This window comes from Stegostoma tigrinum, chromosome 8, assembly GCF_030684315.1.
Source record: "Stegostoma tigrinum isolate sSteTig4 chromosome 8, sSteTig4.hap1, whole genome shotgun sequence".
NCBI lineage: Eukaryota > Metazoa > Chordata > Chondrichthyes > Orectolobiformes > Stegostomatidae > Stegostoma > Stegostoma tigrinum.
This window is the reverse complement of record NC_081361.1, coordinates 4,400,920-4,418,484: the sequence shown is the minus strand read 5'-3', so window position 1 is coordinate 4,418,484 and position 17,565 is coordinate 4,400,920. Positions and strand designations below refer to the sequence as shown.

Here is a 17,565-nt window from a genome sequence, read left to right as displayed (position 1 = left end):
TTGCACCATGACTGTGAGCAGTGTGTTACCAGCCAGTTACCAGGGGCAGGGATGGAGTCAGTGGTGAGGGAGTGGAGTTTGGCTGCCAGCCTGGACTGACATTTAGCATTGTCGATTTAAATGTGATCTACACCCCTTTTCAAACAGGAATGGACTTGGCAGAAGAACTGATTTATGAACCAACTGTCAGCCTTATTGAGACAAAGTGTGGAGAAGTTTATCTGTTATGAAGTTAACTATAGTGACAACTCAGACAGCTATTTCCAGTTGAATGTGGGTTATACTGCTAGTGTCAATAACTAGCAGTGAAACAACTTATTGAAGTTTTTGCAGCCTCGGTCTTCAAACTGTTTCCTCCGTCTTGGGCTTTTACCTTCTGATTCTCCTTGTTTTCTATTGCACAGACCTTTCTTAAGAATCTCCTTTATGCTTGTTCTTTTTTGATTAACCTCGCTCTCTGCCCAATCACAGTTCATATGAACAACACTCACCTCACTTCACCACGTGATGTTCTTCATATTCATAATTATTCCCTTTACATCTTACCTGAGGACTGCTAGACCTGTATTTATTATCCTTATTTCACCGCCATTTCCCTATTCGCTGACAGAGCGGTATCAAGAATATCTTTAGCTTTGAGCTGCAGGAAGTCTTTTCAATCGCGACTTATTAAAAAATAACAAAAGAACTGGGATGTTGTAAATCAGGAACAAGAACAAAGTTGCTGGAAAAGCTCAGCAGGTCTGGCAGCATCTGTGAAGGTAAAAAGACAGAGTTAACGTTTCGGGTGCAGTGGCCCTTCCTCAGAGCGACTTATTAAAACCCCAGGATCGCTAATGTAACAATCTTTCTCATCCAGTTCTCAGTCTCATTTATCAATGACAACAGAAAGCACTGCGCATGCTACAGGTCACAATGGCGTCTGGTTGATTGATGTCAGGGTGGGACCAATAGGAATACAGGGTTGACGTGCATGACCTGGCGGACGTCTCTGCCCTTCTAACCAATCGGAATGAAGAGGGGGCTGGATCAGTGCAAACCACGTGATCATCCACAAGAGCAGTGCAGGTTCGCTGAGATAAGTAGGAACTGCCGATGTCGGAGACTCCGAGATACTGAGATGTAGAGCTGGGTGAATATAACAAGCCAAGAAGTATCAGAGGAGCAGGAAAGCTGACGTTTTGTGCCTAGCCTCTTCGCTGAGACTAAGGTTTGTGCAATTGAGGTAAGAGCAGGAGCCGGTGAAGAAGGCAAAACAGCAGAAAGCGGGAGGGACGTGATATTCTTATGGGCTTGGGAGTGCACGTCGGAAAACCCACATTTGAAACTCCCAGGCTCACGTTTGCAGAAAATAAATCAACGCCTCAGATAGTGATAGGCCCGTATGACCGCCACCATCTTTATTGGGGGCAATGATCCGTGGGGCGCATGCGCGGCAGCGTTGAAACTTTGAGGGCGGAGGTGAAGTTGGGCGCATGCGCATTTCTCTCTGGCTGAAAGTGACAGAACAAGGTGTGGGGCTGGAGGAACACAGCAGGACAGGCAGCATCAGAGGAGCAGGAAAGCTGGCGTTTTCGGGCCTACACCCTTCAGAAATGGGGAAGGGGAAGGGGATACTGAAATAAATAGGGAGAGACGGGGAAGCAGGTGGAGAGGAGACACAAATTAAAGAGGTGGGGATGGAGCAGGTAAAGGTGAGTGTAGGCAGGGAGGGGATAGGTCAGTCAAGGGAGGTTGAACAAGTCAAGGGGGTGGGATGAGGTTAGCAGGTTGGAAATGGGGGTGTGGCTTGATATGAGAGGAGGGGATAGGTGAGAGGAAGAACGGGTTAGTGAGGTGGGGAATGAGCTGGGCTGGTGTTGGACTGCGCTTGGGCCAGGGGAGGTTTTGAAGCTTGTGAAATCCACATTGATAGCATTGGGCTGCAGGGTTCCAAAGCAGAATATGAGTTGCTGATCCTGCAAACTTTGGGTGGCATCGTTATCGTGTTGTAGGAGGCCCATGATGGACATGTTGCCGGTGGAATGGTACTGCAAGGTGCAGTTGTTTATTGCAAACTGAGTGTAAATATTCTGCAAAGCAGTCCCCAAACCTCCGCTTGGTTTCCCTGATGTAGAGGAGGGTACAGCAGAGGCAGTATACCACATTAGCACCTGCATTCCCCATGCACACGGCCTAAAAGCCCGATGCTTTTTCTTGTCCTGCAGGTCTGACCGGTTCCCCTCCACTGCCCCCCTTGTGTGACTAACTGAACTCGTCCGCACCCTCAACAACTTCTCTTTCAACTCCTCCCAACTCCTACAGACAAAGGGAGTGGCCATGAGTACCTGGCATGGGCCCAAGCTATGCCTGCCTCTGTCGGTTATGTGGAACAATTTCTCTTCCATACCTACACTAGCCCCGAATCCCACCTCTTCCTCCAGTTCATGGATGACTGTATCGGCACTGCCTGTGTTTTGAGTCTGGACCCTTCTTCAGAAATGAAATGAAATTACGCAGAGCAAATTCAAACCAAGAGAAATGTTTGTTTCTTCTGGATTTCTTTCCCAGAGTGTGGGATCATAGCAGCTCGCACTGCTAACTTAGTTCTGTGCTTCCTGGTCACATCTTTGTCGGTGTCTAATCTCTTCAGTCTCTAATGATGGATATATTTGATCTCTGTTTAGTATTTTACTGTTATTTTCTTATACCTATTGTAACTGAATATTCCACTGCTGTCCACCCCCTAACTGTGTGCTGCTCTCTTACCAGATTAATTTTTGAATGGCATCTTTCAAAGTCACGCAATATTTTCCCAGAAAGAGGGTGCATTTTTCTTCCATTTCAGACCACCAAATTCTACAGCTTTTTTATTCTGTCGTTCATTTTTGCACTTCTGCAACATTTACTCTGTTTCTCCTTCCACAGATACCAGCGATCGTTGCCAAAGCCCTGTTACCTGTGGAGAAGGTCATGTTTAACTTTCCTGTGCTGCTGCAGATCGTATGATGAAGGTGCTCCCACAATTGTGGTCATTTGAGAAGTTACAGATCATTCATCTAGCGATACTGAAGAGCTGATGGTGTATGTCCAAATCAACAAACTATATGTATTTTTATCTTGTTTATAATTTCACAAAAATATTATCAAGAAACTTTTGATGTACGGCCTATTAGGTTAGGTGACCAGAAACATTACCAAATTCACAGGTTTTCATGACTATCTTAAAGAAGGAGAACAAACCTGAGAGGTTTATCATGGGAATTCCAGACCATGTTGCCTGGCAACTGTAGAAACAGCCTCCAGTAGTGAAGCAATGATTAAACACATTGACAATTCATTTACTTTCAGACTCCAACAGAGTCTCAAAGGTTGTGTGGTGCAGGGAAACAGGGATCATCACAGCCAGGAATTAAATCAAGGGTGAGAATTTTAAATTGTTGCTTATAAATAGGAGCCTTCGTGGGTCAGGGAGCACAGCAGTGATGGTGAACAGGTCTTGGTGCAAATGAACATGTGTGCAGCAGAATTTTATGTATTCTTGAGATTTCAGGGGTGTTGAATGCAGGAGGTCAACTGGGAGTGAGTTTGCATAGTTAAGTCTGGAGGTAACGCAGAAAAAGATGAGAGGTTCAGCAGATGAGCTGAAACTAAGGTGTCATTGTCACTGAAGTGGAACGAAATGGTTTTTGTGCAGGACTCTGCTGTTGCCTTCACCTCACTTCAGGAATTCAGCTGTTTGTGAATTTGTGGATGAAGTCTGTAATAAGATCAGGAACTGAGTGCCTGGCGTGACCCAAACTGGCTGTCACTGAGCAGGTTACTGCTGAGTAAGTGCTGCTTAATACCGCTGTTGTCAACACCTTCTATCACTTCTCCGATGATAGAGAGTAGATTGCTTGAGGCGAAATTGGTCGGGCTGGATTTGCTCTGTATTTTTGTGCTGAATAGACCTGGGCAGTTTTCCAAATTGTCAGTAGATGCCAGTGCTGTAGCAGGACTGAAACAGTTTGGCTTGGCAGGTAGCAAGCTGGACAGCACAAGTCATCGGTACTGTTGCCAGGGCCCACAATCTTTGCTGCACTATTCCTCCGTTTACTAATATCATTTGAAATGGATCAAATTGGATGAAAACTCACATCTGTGATCTTGGGGACCTCTGGAGAAGGCTGAGATTTATCATCCAATTGGCACTTCTAGCTGAATATTCCTGCAAATGCAGCAGTCTTGTCTTGTGCATGGATAGGTTGGGCTCCTCTGTCAGGAAGGATGGGGATTTTTTTTGGCATGCTTCCTCCAGTTTAATTGCCCATCACCATTCGCGACTGGGTGTGGCAGAACTACAGAGCTTAGATCTGATCTACTGGCTATGGGATGGCTCAGCTCTCACTCTTGCTGCTTATGCTATTTGGCATGCAGATAGTCCTGTTGGGAAGTTTCACCAGGTTGGCACCTTATTTTTAGGTATGCCTGATGCTGCTCTTGGCATGCCCTCCTATACTATCCGTTCAATCAGTGTGGTTCCCCTGGATCAATGGTAATGGTTGAGTGCGAAATATGCTGGCCCCTGAGGTTACAGATTGTGCTGGAAAGTTCTGCTGCTGTTGATGCCCCACAAAGCTTCATAGATGTTTGGTTTTGAGTTCCTATATCTGTTCCAAGTCTGCCCCATTTAGCCGATGTTAGTGCCACTCAACACAGTGGAGGGTATTGTCAAGTTTAAGATGATTCTTTGTCTCCACAGGACTGTGCGGTTGTCGCTGTTATCAATCCTGTCACGGACAAATGCATCTGCAGCTGGGAAATTCGTGACAGTGAGATCTGCTATATTTTTCCCTTCTGTTGGTTGTGGCAGCACCTGCTTCAGTCCCAGCCAAGTAGTGTTTTTTTTTCCCTTTAGGACCCGACCAGCCTGATTGGTAATCCTGCTGTGAACTACTCCTGATGGTGGGCATTGAGTACACTTATTGCCATTTGCACTCTGTGCTTACACCAATTGCTGTTCAACATGGAGTTTTTTATTAAAATTCTCTCTTGGGATGTGGAAGTCACTGGCTGACCAGCATATATTGCCCATCCCGAATTTCCCTTAAGGCAGTTAAGAGTCAACCACATTGCTGTGGGTTTGCAGTTACCTGTCATGCAGATCAGGTAAGGATGGCAGATTTCCTTCCCGAAAGCACATAAGCAAACCCAAATAATCAGCAATGGTTTCGTGGTCATCGTTCGACTATTAATTCCAGATCATTATTTAATTCAAATTCCACCATTTGCCATGGCAGGATTCGAACCCAGGTCCCCGCAATGGTGTCTGGGTCTCTGGATTCATAATCTGGCGATAATACTGTTGCCAGTTTATCAACTGAGGGAGGATGGTCCATGGCATTCAGCAGGAGCCATGAGTCTTCCAGGTGTCAGAGTCAATGTCGTACTCCCAGGTCAATTACTGCGATCAGAATAGCACTGTGCTGCCATGTCTGTCCTGCTCCTGGGACAGGCCTTCACTAAGGACAGTGATGGTGGTGTGTGTCACTTGTCTATAAGGTAGATTCTAAGCATATGACACTGTTCCTTGCCTAGTCTTTGAGCCATCTCTCCAAATTTTGCCACTCGCCCCCGATATTAGTAAGGAGGAGTTTGTGGAGTCGATAGGGCTGATTCTGCAGTTGTCTTTCCTCGTGCCTTGGCAGATGCCAAGTGGTCCACCCAGCTTCATTCCTTTGTTGAGACTTTGCAGTGATTTGTAACTGAGTGGCTTGCTGAGTTTAGCAAATTTCTTTCCCTGAAGGACGTCAGGTTTTCTTTTTCTTTTTCTGCCATTAGCAATGGTTCCATGGCAACCAGTTGATTCTTAATTCCAGTTTTTTTTATTGAATTCAAATTCCACCATCTGCTGAGATAGGATTCAAACCCAGACTTCTGTTGTACATTTTAGCATTCTGGATAAAAGTTAATTCATCAAGTTTGTTCATTCAGTTTTGAATATCTCTAACACAGGCATTGTTTTTTTTTGCAAACCATTGTCCATCATCCTGTCTCCTCCATCCTCCCCTCCAACAACAAGTGAGGGAGACACATAGAAACTCCATGTCACTCAGATTGAGACAATCCAAATCGGATGCCTCTGCTGCTTCCCTCTCTTCCACGAGCCCACCAAACCAAATTGCCTTGCACGTTGCTCCTTGTTTTAGTCCCAAACTTGCATCTTTCTCCAGTCTTGTGTGAAGCCTTATCAGAGCGCGTCTTAATCCTTTGCCCTATTCCTGCTAAACCACAAACATTCTAAGTGTCTCTTATTTCTCCTCCTCCTTGCCTCTTCCCCCATGCCAGTTCAGATATTGTCCTTGTTCTGTCTGCTCCTCTTTTCTGGTTATGTCCATCTCATCCATTCTGTTTAAAACCAATATTTGACTTCACTGTCATTGGAAAATCCCACTCCATCTCTATTCTCTCTTTCCTGTCACTAAATCTTGGCCATTCTTTGCCATGTGTCAAAGACCTGCAGTTCTGGTCAGTGACATGAAGTACCAAGGTGGAAAATCCTAGAAACCCAAATAGATTTCCCTCTGAAATGATGACTGACCCCCACAAGGGATAATGTGTAATAGGGACAATGCACAGTTATCTTCGACCATCATTAGGACTGTATTAGAGGAAGGGACATATTGAGATTTGTGAGGCTGGAAAATATTAGAGACAGGAAGGGTTCTGAGACTGGGGATGTTGTGAATTTCTACCCGGACTGACAGTGATGGATTTTATGAATTTGTGTTACAGGATATTACAAGTGGACTTTCAGGTGGGAAACTCAATTATTGTAACACAAATCTCTGACAGAATTACTCAATTCATCAACATCTGGATATTTGCATTGTGTGTGAGTATTGTGTTTCTGCTCATTTCTCATTTGCTGTCTAATTTTTTTTCTCTTAAATCACCCCATTCTCTCAATAGATCGTCCCTAAAATTTTCAATACATGTCCTGTAATATTTTTATGATCAGTCATGAGTGTACCTTTTATCATGCTAAAGTGTTTCTTTTGTAAACACCTCTATCAACGGTCCCCTCAAAATACTTTGTTACAAGGAGAGCAATCTCAGTTTCCCCAAACACCTGATTCCTCAATGACTGTTTGCTGTCTGTAAGGCACTCGTCTGGATTGTGTTGGAGCATTTTCCACTTCCCTGCATGAGTACAACCGCAACACTATTAGAAAAAGTGAACATCCTCCAGATGAAGCGCTCTGTCAGAGTGGTGTCCCACCTACCACATTCAACATTCCCCTCTACACCACCGAAGGAAAGTGGCATCACTGTGCCAAAGGTAAAGTCACCGTAGTCCTACCTGACCATAGGGCTGGTTTAACCTGAAGATTACCACACCCCAGGCGAGGGGAGAGGTTGAGAAGCAGAGTCCATCTATAATAGATGGATATTCTCAATATGTACCAGCAACTCCCAAGTCACATGAAAGAATAATGTAAAAAAAAGGCCCTAACCGTGCAACTAAAAACCCTCTTCCTACAAACCATTCTGGTAAATCTCCTCCGCCCCCTATCAGGGACCCTCCCGTCCTTCACAGTGTGTAGGGGATCTTTGGTTTGCACAGACTCAGCTCGTCTCTGTTCCTGTCTGTGATGTCATCATGCTATGACAATGGCACTGAACCTCACTGTCTGTGAGGGTGGTAGGCACAGAGATCCTCATAGCGTTTAAGGCATATTTAGATACACACTTGTGATGCCAATGCAGACAAGTCTATGGGCCAAGTGCTGGCAAATTAGATTAGAATAGTTACGTGGTGGTTTTTAACTGGCACAGGCTGGATGGGCCACAGAGCCCTTTTCTCTACTGTCGACTTCAGAGACACTTCACAGAGAAGATGCCAAACAATAGTTCAAGCAATATTTTTTTTCCCTCTCAGGAAAGGAGATGTTAGAATAGATGACTCCTAATTGGTTAATGTTTTTGGGAGACGAGTGAGGTATAGAGATGAAGCGGTTTACCAAGAAATTCTGGAGCTTGAAGCCCAGGAAATTGCAAGTGCTGCCATCAAGTGGAGGAATAAAAATGGGGCACCATCATTAGGACTGTATTAGAGGAAGGGACATATTGAGATTTGTGAGGCTGGAAAATATTAGAGACAGGAAGGGTTCTGAGACTGGAGAAGATTACAAATGTCGGGAAAAGTGAGGTTGGAGGAGGTTACAGAAATGGTGAGGATTGAGAGGCTGGAGGAGACCTCAAACAAAAGGAGGTTTTGAGGGTAAAGGCAATTACAGAGCTAAGGAAGTTTATATGGGCTGAAGGAATTTACATAGATAGGAGGGTGTTGAGGCTGGAGGAGATTAGAGATAAGGAGGTTTGAGAGACTAGAGGAATCTACAGAGACCGTGAGAGATCTGAGGCTAGAGGGGGATTCCAACAATAGGCAGGTTGTGAGGCTGGAGAGAGATCCCAGTGACAGGAAAGGTGGTAAGGCTCGAGGGTGGAGCCTGCAATAGTGCAGGCTCAAGGGTCATTCTCATGATAGGGAGGGTAGTGAGGATTGAGATATGATTCCTGCGATAGGGAGTGTGGTGAGGCTCCAGGGTGGATTATCAAATAAGCGGCACAGTGGTGCACTTAGAGCACATGGAGTGCAGTAGTGAGAGAAAATGGTTCACTGCCACTTTCTCCAAATCAAATGAAAATGGACAATCAATATTAGTCTGGGCAGCAAAGACCACATCCCATAAGTAAATTACAATTCTGATGGGTGATAATGGGAACGGCAGATGATGGAGGATCTGAGATAACAAAGTGTGGAGCTGAATGAACACAGGCCAAGCAGCAAATGCTGTGTTCATTCAGCTCCACACTTCGTTATCTATAATTATGATGGGTTTCTGGTTTGGAGAGAGCTAACAGAAGCTCGGATGATTCTCCTTGGGGCTGATTAGCAATGATTTAGTTTAGTACTAGGTTTGTTTCCAGGATATTAGTTTGCAGAGAGAGAAAAATTATTAACATTGTGACAATGTTTGGTAACTGCAGAATACAACATTCAGATAATTGGCAAATAATGCAGGGTGAAAACTTGAAGGTTACTTGACTCAGCAAGTTCCCAGAATCTGGAACATTCTGTGTGGCAGCTGGATGCAGATTCAGTAGTTATTCCCAAAGATTTGGGATTTAACTTTTCAAGGCTTGATCAAGAGGGCCATGGACAAATGGGGGGAGAATTGGGTCAGATTTGCAGAACCTCTGGAATGAGAGTGAAGCCTTTGACAGGGTTCGAGAATTCCAGTAAAGTTAGATCACATGTGATTCAGGAAGAGCTTACTAATTGGAAACAAAATTGGTTTAGTTATAGGAGAGAACTTGGTGCTGGAGGATTTGTCAGAGTGGAGTTGTGTGAACAGCGTGTTCCACAGCAATCGGTACGGGCCCACTTTTGTTTCTCATTTACACGAACAATTTGGATGAGAATTTAAGGGATAAGATGAGTAAGTTTGCAGATGATACTAGAATTGTTGGTATAGTGGTTAGTGAAGGTTATCTCAGATGATGGTGACATGTTAATCAGTTTGGTCAATGGGTTTTGGAGTACAAGATGAAGCTCAATTTGAATAAATGTGAAATATTGTATTTTGGTAAAATGAACAAAGGTAGGAATTACACAATTGATGGTTGCACCCAGGGTCGTGTTATGGAACAGAGAAATGCTGAGATTCACTGCATAATTCTTCAAAGTTGATGGAGACAGGCCAACAGGGTTGTTAGTAAATTGTTATGCATACTTTCCTTCATTGCTCAGACCTTTGAGTGTAGGAGTTGGGATGTTATGTTGAGGTTGTACAGGACATTGGTGAGGCTTCATTTGAGGTATTGTGTGCAGTTCTGGTTGCCCTGTTACAGGAAGGACATGATTATTATTAAACTGGAGACAGGTCAGAAAAGACTTGCTGGGATGTTGCCAGGAATGGAGGGCTCGATTATCAAAATAGACTGCCAAAGCTTGAACTTTTCTCACTGGAGCATAGGAGGTTACAGGGTGACCTTACAGATGTTCATAAAAAACATGAGGGGCACAGATTATGTGAATATTAAGGGTTTTTTTTCCCCTAGGTTGGGTGATTAAGACAAGGGGACATGTAAGGTGAGAGGAGAAAGACATTTAAAAACGACATGAGGGACAATTTTTCTTTTACAGTGTGGTTCATGTGTGAAACGAACTTTCAGAGGAGGTGGTGGATGTGGGTACAGTCGCATTGTTTAAAAGGCATTTGAATTAGGACATATAAGAAAGGTTTAGAGGAATATGTGCCAGATGCAGAGAGATGGGATCAGTTTAAATATAAAAGTTGTATATTTAATATACATTTCTAAATTGGAGTAAGGCCAACTTTGACATTATTGGGCAAGAACTTCCAAACAATGATCGGGAGAGGTAATATGCAGGTAAAGGAATGCTTGGAAAGTGGAAGGCCTTCAAAAATAAAATAGAGAGAGTCCAGAGACAGTATGTTCCTGCTCATGTGAAGGGCAAGGCTGGTAAATGTAGGGGCTACTGGACGACTGAAGAAATTGAGGCTGTGGTCAAGAAAAAGAAGGCAGCGCATGTCAGGTATTGACAGCAGGAACTGGGTGAATCCCTCGAAGTATAAGGGCAGTTGGAGTATACTCGAGGGAAATGAGGATGGCAACAAGGAGACAAGCTATCTTTGGCAAATAGGGTCAAGGGTAATCCCAAGAGATTCTGACACTTCATTTGGGACAAAAAAACAACGAGGGAGAAAACAGGGCCCTTTTAAAGATCAACAAGGCTGTCTATGTGTGGAACTGCAGGCTGAGATAGTGAATGAGTATTTCACATTAGTATTTACTGCAGAGAAGGATATGGAAGCTAGAGAACTTGGAGACATAAATAATGAGTTGTGAGAAGTGTCCATATTACAGAGATCTAGGTGCTGGACGTCTTAAAATGCATAAAGGTGAATAGGTCCCTGGCACCTGATCAGGTGTTACCCACAAACTGTGAGAAGCTGGGGAAGAGAGACCCGGGTTTGATTCCAGCCTCGGGCGACTGTCTGTGTGGAGTTTGCACATTCTCCCCGTGTCTGCGTGGGTTTCCTCCGGGTTCTCCGGTTTCCTCCCACAGTCCAAAGATGTGCAGGTTAAGTGGATTGGTCATGCTAAATTGCCTGTAGTGTTTAGGGGCGTGTGGGTTATAGGTGGATGGGCCTGGGTGGGATGCTTCAAGGGACAGTGTGACTTCTTGGGCCGAAGGGCCTGTTTCCACACTGTAGGGAATCTAATCTAATCTAATTGCTCGGCCCGTTGCTGAGATATCTGCATCACTGAGACACTGGTGAAGTGTCAGAAGGTGGGGTGGCTAATCTGGTGCCATTCTTGAAGGAAAAGCCAGAGGACCATCGACCATTGAGCCTGATGTCAGTGGTGGGTAAATTGCTGGAGGGGATTCTGAGGGACAGGGTTTGCACGTGTTTAGAGAAGCAAAGACTGATTATGGATAGTCAACGTGGCTTTGTGAGTGGGAAATCTTGAGTAACTAACTTGATTGAGTTTTTTGAGGAAGTGACAAAGAATATTGAAGAAGACAAAGCAGTGGACATTGTCTATATGGGCTTCAGCAAGGCATTCACCAAAACTCCACATGACGGACAGGTTAGCAAGATGAGATCAAGTGGAATCCAGGGAGAGTGAGCTATTTGAAACAAAATTGGCTTGAAGGTAGGAAACAGGATCGTGGTGGGTGTGTTGTATTTTTTTCAGTCTGGAGGACTATTAACAGCAGTGTGCTGCAAGGATCTGTGCTGGTTTCACTGCTTTTTAACATTGATACAAATCATGTGGCATGCATATTGGAGGAATGGTTAGTAAATGTGCAGATGACACAAATTGTTGGTGTAGTAAACAGCAAAGAAGGTTATCTCCAAGGACAATCGGATCTTAATCAGATGGGTCGAAGGGCCCAGGAGTGACAGAAATGAGTTTAGTTTGGATAAATGAGTGCTTTTGCATTATGCTAATGAAAATCAGGGCAGGGCTTAAACACTTATTGATGAGGCCCTGGGGACTGTTACGCAACAGCGACTCCTTGAGGTGCAGGTGCACAGTTCCCTGAAGGGGGATTGCAGGTGCAGAAGGTAGTGAAGATGATATTTGCTATGCTTGCATTTATTGGTCAGTGCATTGAGTGTAGGAGTTGGGAGGTCATGTTATAGGCTGAACAAGACATTGATTATGCTGCATTTGGAATACTGTGTTCAGTTCTGGTCTCCCTGCTATAGGAATGTTGCTGTTAAACTTAGCAGGGTGCAGGAAAGATTTACAAGGATGTTGGAAGTTTTGAGCTGCAGGGAGAGGCCGAATCTGCTGGGGCTATTTTCCCTGGAGCATTGAAGGCTGAGAGGTTACCTCAGAGGTTAATAAAATTATGGTGGGCATGCAGTGAGTAGCCAAGGTTGTTTACCTGGGGTAGGGGAGACTAGGACTAAACACATTGGTTTAAGCTGAGAGGGAAACTTTTTTCAGGGAAAGTGGATGGTGCCTGTGTAGAATGACCTGCCAGAGGAACTGGTGGAAGCTGGCACAATTATGACATTTAAAAGGCATCTGGATGGGTATGTGAATCGGAAGGGTTTAGAGGAATATGGGTCAATTGCTTGCAAATGGGATTAGATTAATTTGGGACATATGGTCAGCATGGACAACTGGGATGAAAGGGATTGGTTTATGCTGTACAACTCTGACTAAGCATTTTTTTTGTTTTCATTTCAGATTTCCACAATTTTACTTCTGCACTGTTCTTAACCTTTTGATCCCTCTGAAAGACTGAGTTACAATGCCTGCCCTTCCTCCCTGGCTCTCCCACCTCTCTTTCAGCAGTTGTGTGCAAATACTGACTGGATCCCTTACCTGGAGGATATTTATTTGAATTTGTTCTAATGATGATCCAGCAGATTTCCCAAGTGTCGCTCCATAAATGTCCAGAGGATTTCTCGATTTCACAATCTGTGGTTGTTCTTCTGGTTCCTCACTCACTGCACTTGCTTTCTGTTTGAAAGCTTAGTCTGCAATTGGAGAATTCAAACAGGTCCACATCCAGCTCTGACAGTCACTTTGTTTATCACAAACCAGTTACCTCAGGATTTTGAACATTGGAGGAAAAAGCAGCATTCACACTGGGGAGAGATGCACATGGTCTGTAAAGAGTCTGTGAAGATTCATCTGAAATGTCCGAACACCAGCGCAGTGACACTGGGGTGAGACTGGAAATGTGCAGATTGCAGGAACGAATTTTTTAATCCATCCCAGCTAGAAACTGACCACCAGAGTCACACTGGAGAGAAACCATTCACCTGCTCTGATTGTGGAATGGGATTCACTCAGTCCTCCAGCCTGTTTAAACACCAGTGAGTTCGCACTGTAGAGAAACCATTTACATGCGTGAAATGTGGGAAAGCATTCACTCAGACATCTCAACCGCTGATGCACGAGCAAATTCATACTGGAGAGAGACCGTTGGCCTGTTCTGTGTGAGGGAAAGGCTTTGCTGACTCGAATTGCCCGCTGATCCACCAGCGACTTCACTCTGGGGAGTGACCATTCATCTGCTCCCAGTGTGGGAAGGGATTCACTTGCTCACCGAACCGACAGAGCGTTCACACTGGGGAGAAACCATTCACCTGCTCTAAATGTGAGAAAGCATTCACTTGGTCATCCTACCTGCTTGTGTTCCAGCAGGTTCACACTAGGGAGTACCCATTCATGAGCTCTGATTGGGGAAAGCATTCACTCAGCTATCCAAACTGTTAACTGTTCACAAAGAAGCACAGTTGAAGGATTTTGCTGTCACTCTCACTATCAAGTGAACCATGGTTTTGGGCTGTTTGTACTGGTGTTACTGATCCCTGCTCAATTAAAGGTACAGGTATTGTGGATAAAATGTTAATATCAGTTGTGTATCTGTCAGGTAGAGTTTGGAAATAGTCACGTTATCACGACACATTCTCACTGACTAAAGACTAGCCGCCTGCACAGTATGTGAAAAGGGATTTCCTGGTTCATCGGGACTGGTTAACGAGCAGCAAATTTCTGAGTAACTGTGAAGTTGGTTTTTGATTCTGCTGTTAGCTGTATCCAAACCATGCTTTTTGGGCTTGCTTCTGGAGATCATAGAATCCCTCCAGTCTGGAGGCAGACCATTTAGCCCATTGAGTTCACACTGAACTTACAAAGAGTGTCCTACCCAGACCCTGCCTGCGTGGGTTTCCACCAGGTGCTCTAGTTTCTTCCCACAGTCCAAAAATGTGCAAATTCGGTAGAATGACAATGCTAAATTGCCCATAGTGTCTTGTGTGCAAAATGCAGGGTAGAGTGTGAGACTGGGTGAGATGCTGTTTGGAGGGTTGGTAATGGACTGAATGGCCATCTTCCACACTGTAGGGATTCTATGTTGATCTTAATGGCCCTTTATTTGTTGTGCCTGGGCAATATGTTTGCACACCTTCTACAATTATGGATTCTGTTGCTCTCCACAGACATGTTTCAACTACTAACAGATATTCGTTTATTGGAAACAATCAAAGGAAAGTTTTTTTTTAAATCCAAACAAAAGATTGGGATGAGTCATGTTCTATATCCCTGATAGCCGATTGCAAAAATGCAATGACACCTGGTGACCTGTCCATGGGGAATGCAGTCTCTTCAGATCTTTACCAGGTGTCCATAGCAGTGACGGATCTCGTGATGAATACAAAAACCAAGACATTGTGTGATATCTAGTGTATATTTTCTATTTAGTCTGCTGTCCATTACTCCACATGTCAAGTTTGTTTTTCGGAGACCCTCTGGACTTGCTGCAATCACAAGACACTGACCTGTTTAGAAAAACACACATCCTTTTATTACCAAGCAAGTACAAGCTGTGGAGAATTACTGTACTCAACCCGACTAAGAGTGCAGAGTCTCACAAGTAATTCTCCCCGAGCAGCAGACAGTGCCCGCTTATTATACTTGACAAAAGACATGATACTTAAAATGATTTCACAATTTATCATGGCATGATGCATAAAACAATTACTACAACAGACAAAAATAGGATACCAAGCAATTATTACATCAAGAACATAAAAGACCAGCTTATCGTATCGATTGCGAGTGAAGTAGCTGCGAATGGCAGGAGGTGATTTTTGAGTTGTTGTCCAGGACAGATTGTGATTTCAAGTTGCTAGTGTGTCTGGCGAGAACAAAGTCAGTGCCCTGGCCCCTTTGCCAGCGACAGAAGTTACATGCTTTAGAGGTTTCACACCCTTACAAATTTTCCCCACCTAACCCTATTTGAAACAACAGTTTGATTCTAATTTTAATTCAGTCAGGAAGCTTAAGACAGTGTCTGCATACCGATGTGTGAGAAGAAAAGGAGTTACAAAAGCTTTACACTGAATTCCTGGCTGGGCAGGAAGCTTCAGGGTAGTGTCTGCATACCTATGTGTAGGTAGATAAGAGCTTACTTCTATAAATTAAAGTCTTTTATCTGCATTTGATTTCCTATACAGAGACTTTAATTTATAGAAGTATATAAATCAATGGGATGTCATCACATTAACATCTCACACAGAGACTGAGATAGGGTCTGGTGACCTAGATTTGAATCACACCATTCCAGATGGTGGAATTTGAGTTTTTTTAAAATCTGGAATTAAGAATCTAATGATGACCGTGAATCTATTGTCAGTTAGAAAAACCCATCTGTTCACCTGTCCTTTAGGGAAGAAAACTTCCATTCTTATCCAGTGATATCAAGATTCCATGAATGATTTTTTTTTTAACAAAAGAAACTCCTGCAAATACATTTACCTCTGTCTTAATTTATTTAGCAACCGACAGTTCAAACTGGTTGATGGTCACTTTCACTTCTAATCAAGTTGTGGCCGTTTCATGGTTGAAATAAAAAAAAAATGCATGAATGGAACCAAAGTTGTTCTCATAGGAACAATACATGCTCTGACATGTTTGAAAAAAATACCTCATCTCACTTATGAGCCAGATATCAAAGCTGACCAGATCCTGATGCAGTGTACCATGAAAGTGAAATTCTTCACCATCTTATCTACTTGTGTTGCGATTTCAGGGAGCGATGTACTTGAGCCTCCCAATCTCCTGAACACCTTTGAGAATTTCATCAAACTGACCCCCAGTGGCAGGAATGGATAGGGTCAGCTTGGATTGATGCTCATAATTCAGGCTCAACAAATCTACTGGAGCATTTTGGGAATGTAATTAGTGGTGAGTGTGGCCACCTCTCTGTTCTGTAGTGATACAGATCCCCTGATCCCGATTGTCCCAAATGGCTGACTGACAGTGTCGAAGTCCCTGGGCTGATATCGAATGATTCCTTGGCCATGCTGTGTCAGGATATCCTGACTGAATACTATCTCCCTTGCCCTGACTGAGAACTGTTTACCTGAGAATTTGAGACGTGCCCATTTGGTCGAAACACATGTGTTTGTTGCCACAGCTGCTGACCAGCCCTTGACTGACTGACTGGTAATAACAATGCTAAGCTGCCTGGCTTATGCCTGTGATAAACACCAGGCAAGACAGGAGCACTGTGAGACATTAAGTTCCAGTTGAAACATCAAAGTGCAAAAATGTCAGGGAAGGGCAGAGATATTGCGGCATAACTCGTGTCAGGTGCTGAAAAGCTTGTAGAGTTCTTAGAGCAAGAATGTACTTTGTGGACAGGCAATTCTGCATCTTGATTTAGCATTTTTATTTAACTCTGGCTCATTTCGCTAGATTTGCAAATATACCTCGGTCTGGCTAATGTGAGAATTGGCTTTCGGAATAATGTGCCACTGACTGTCATTCACAGTTGTATCCCACATCAGTGAATTGGTAATCTGATTAAGCTCACAGGCCTTGGCATGAGAAAAATAAAGCAGTCACATGCACACTTGTTTGATTAGTTGCTCTGCACTCAAATGAAAAACGTGTGTTGTATATGCCATATCCTTTCCTGGCTCAGTGTTTCCAAAATCTCTAGTTCAATACATCCCAAGTCATCATCAAAGTCAACACTAGTGAATACTTCGATAGCTTCATCTTTTTTTTCTGAAATGCTATTTGTAATGAGGTAGTGTTGGCAGGCGATTTGCTTTTACTTCTGATGCCATGTGTGGATAGTTGGGGATGGTGTTGGTGAGAAGGTGCGGCATTACCAGGGATGAGGCACTAACATTCAGAGCAAGTGTTGAACATGCAAAAAAGGACAGATTAACAGTTACCTTGGAACAAGCATATTTGGAGAAAGTTGGGTGAGAGTACTGAGAGAAAGCACTTTGGCGGCATGGTGGCTCAGTGGTTAGCACTGCTGCCTCACAACGCCAGGACCTGTGTTCGATTCTCGCAGCCTGCCTGTGTGGAGTTTGCACATTCTCCCTGTGTGTGTGTGGGTTTCGTCAGGGTGCTGCCACAATCCAAAGAGGTGCAGATTAGGTGATTGGCCATGTTAAATTGCCTGTAATGTTTAGGGAGGGGTAGATTAGTTGGGTTGTAGGTCTGGCTAGGATGCTC

General features: G+C 43.9%; 1 long non-coding RNA gene across 1 annotated transcript; it reads left to right on the top strand.

Annotated features, from left to right (window-relative positions):
* Positions 1-1,046: 1,046 nt before the first annotated feature.
* On the top strand, positions 1,047-16,867 carry LOC132209896 (uncharacterized). The gene is made up of 4 exons (XR_009446040.1): positions 1,047-1,225; positions 2,908-3,063; positions 6,757-6,856; positions 12,766-16,867. It is a non-coding gene; the product is annotated as an uncharacterized LOC132209896 (long non-coding RNA).
* Positions 16,868-17,565: the final 698 nt, after the last annotated feature.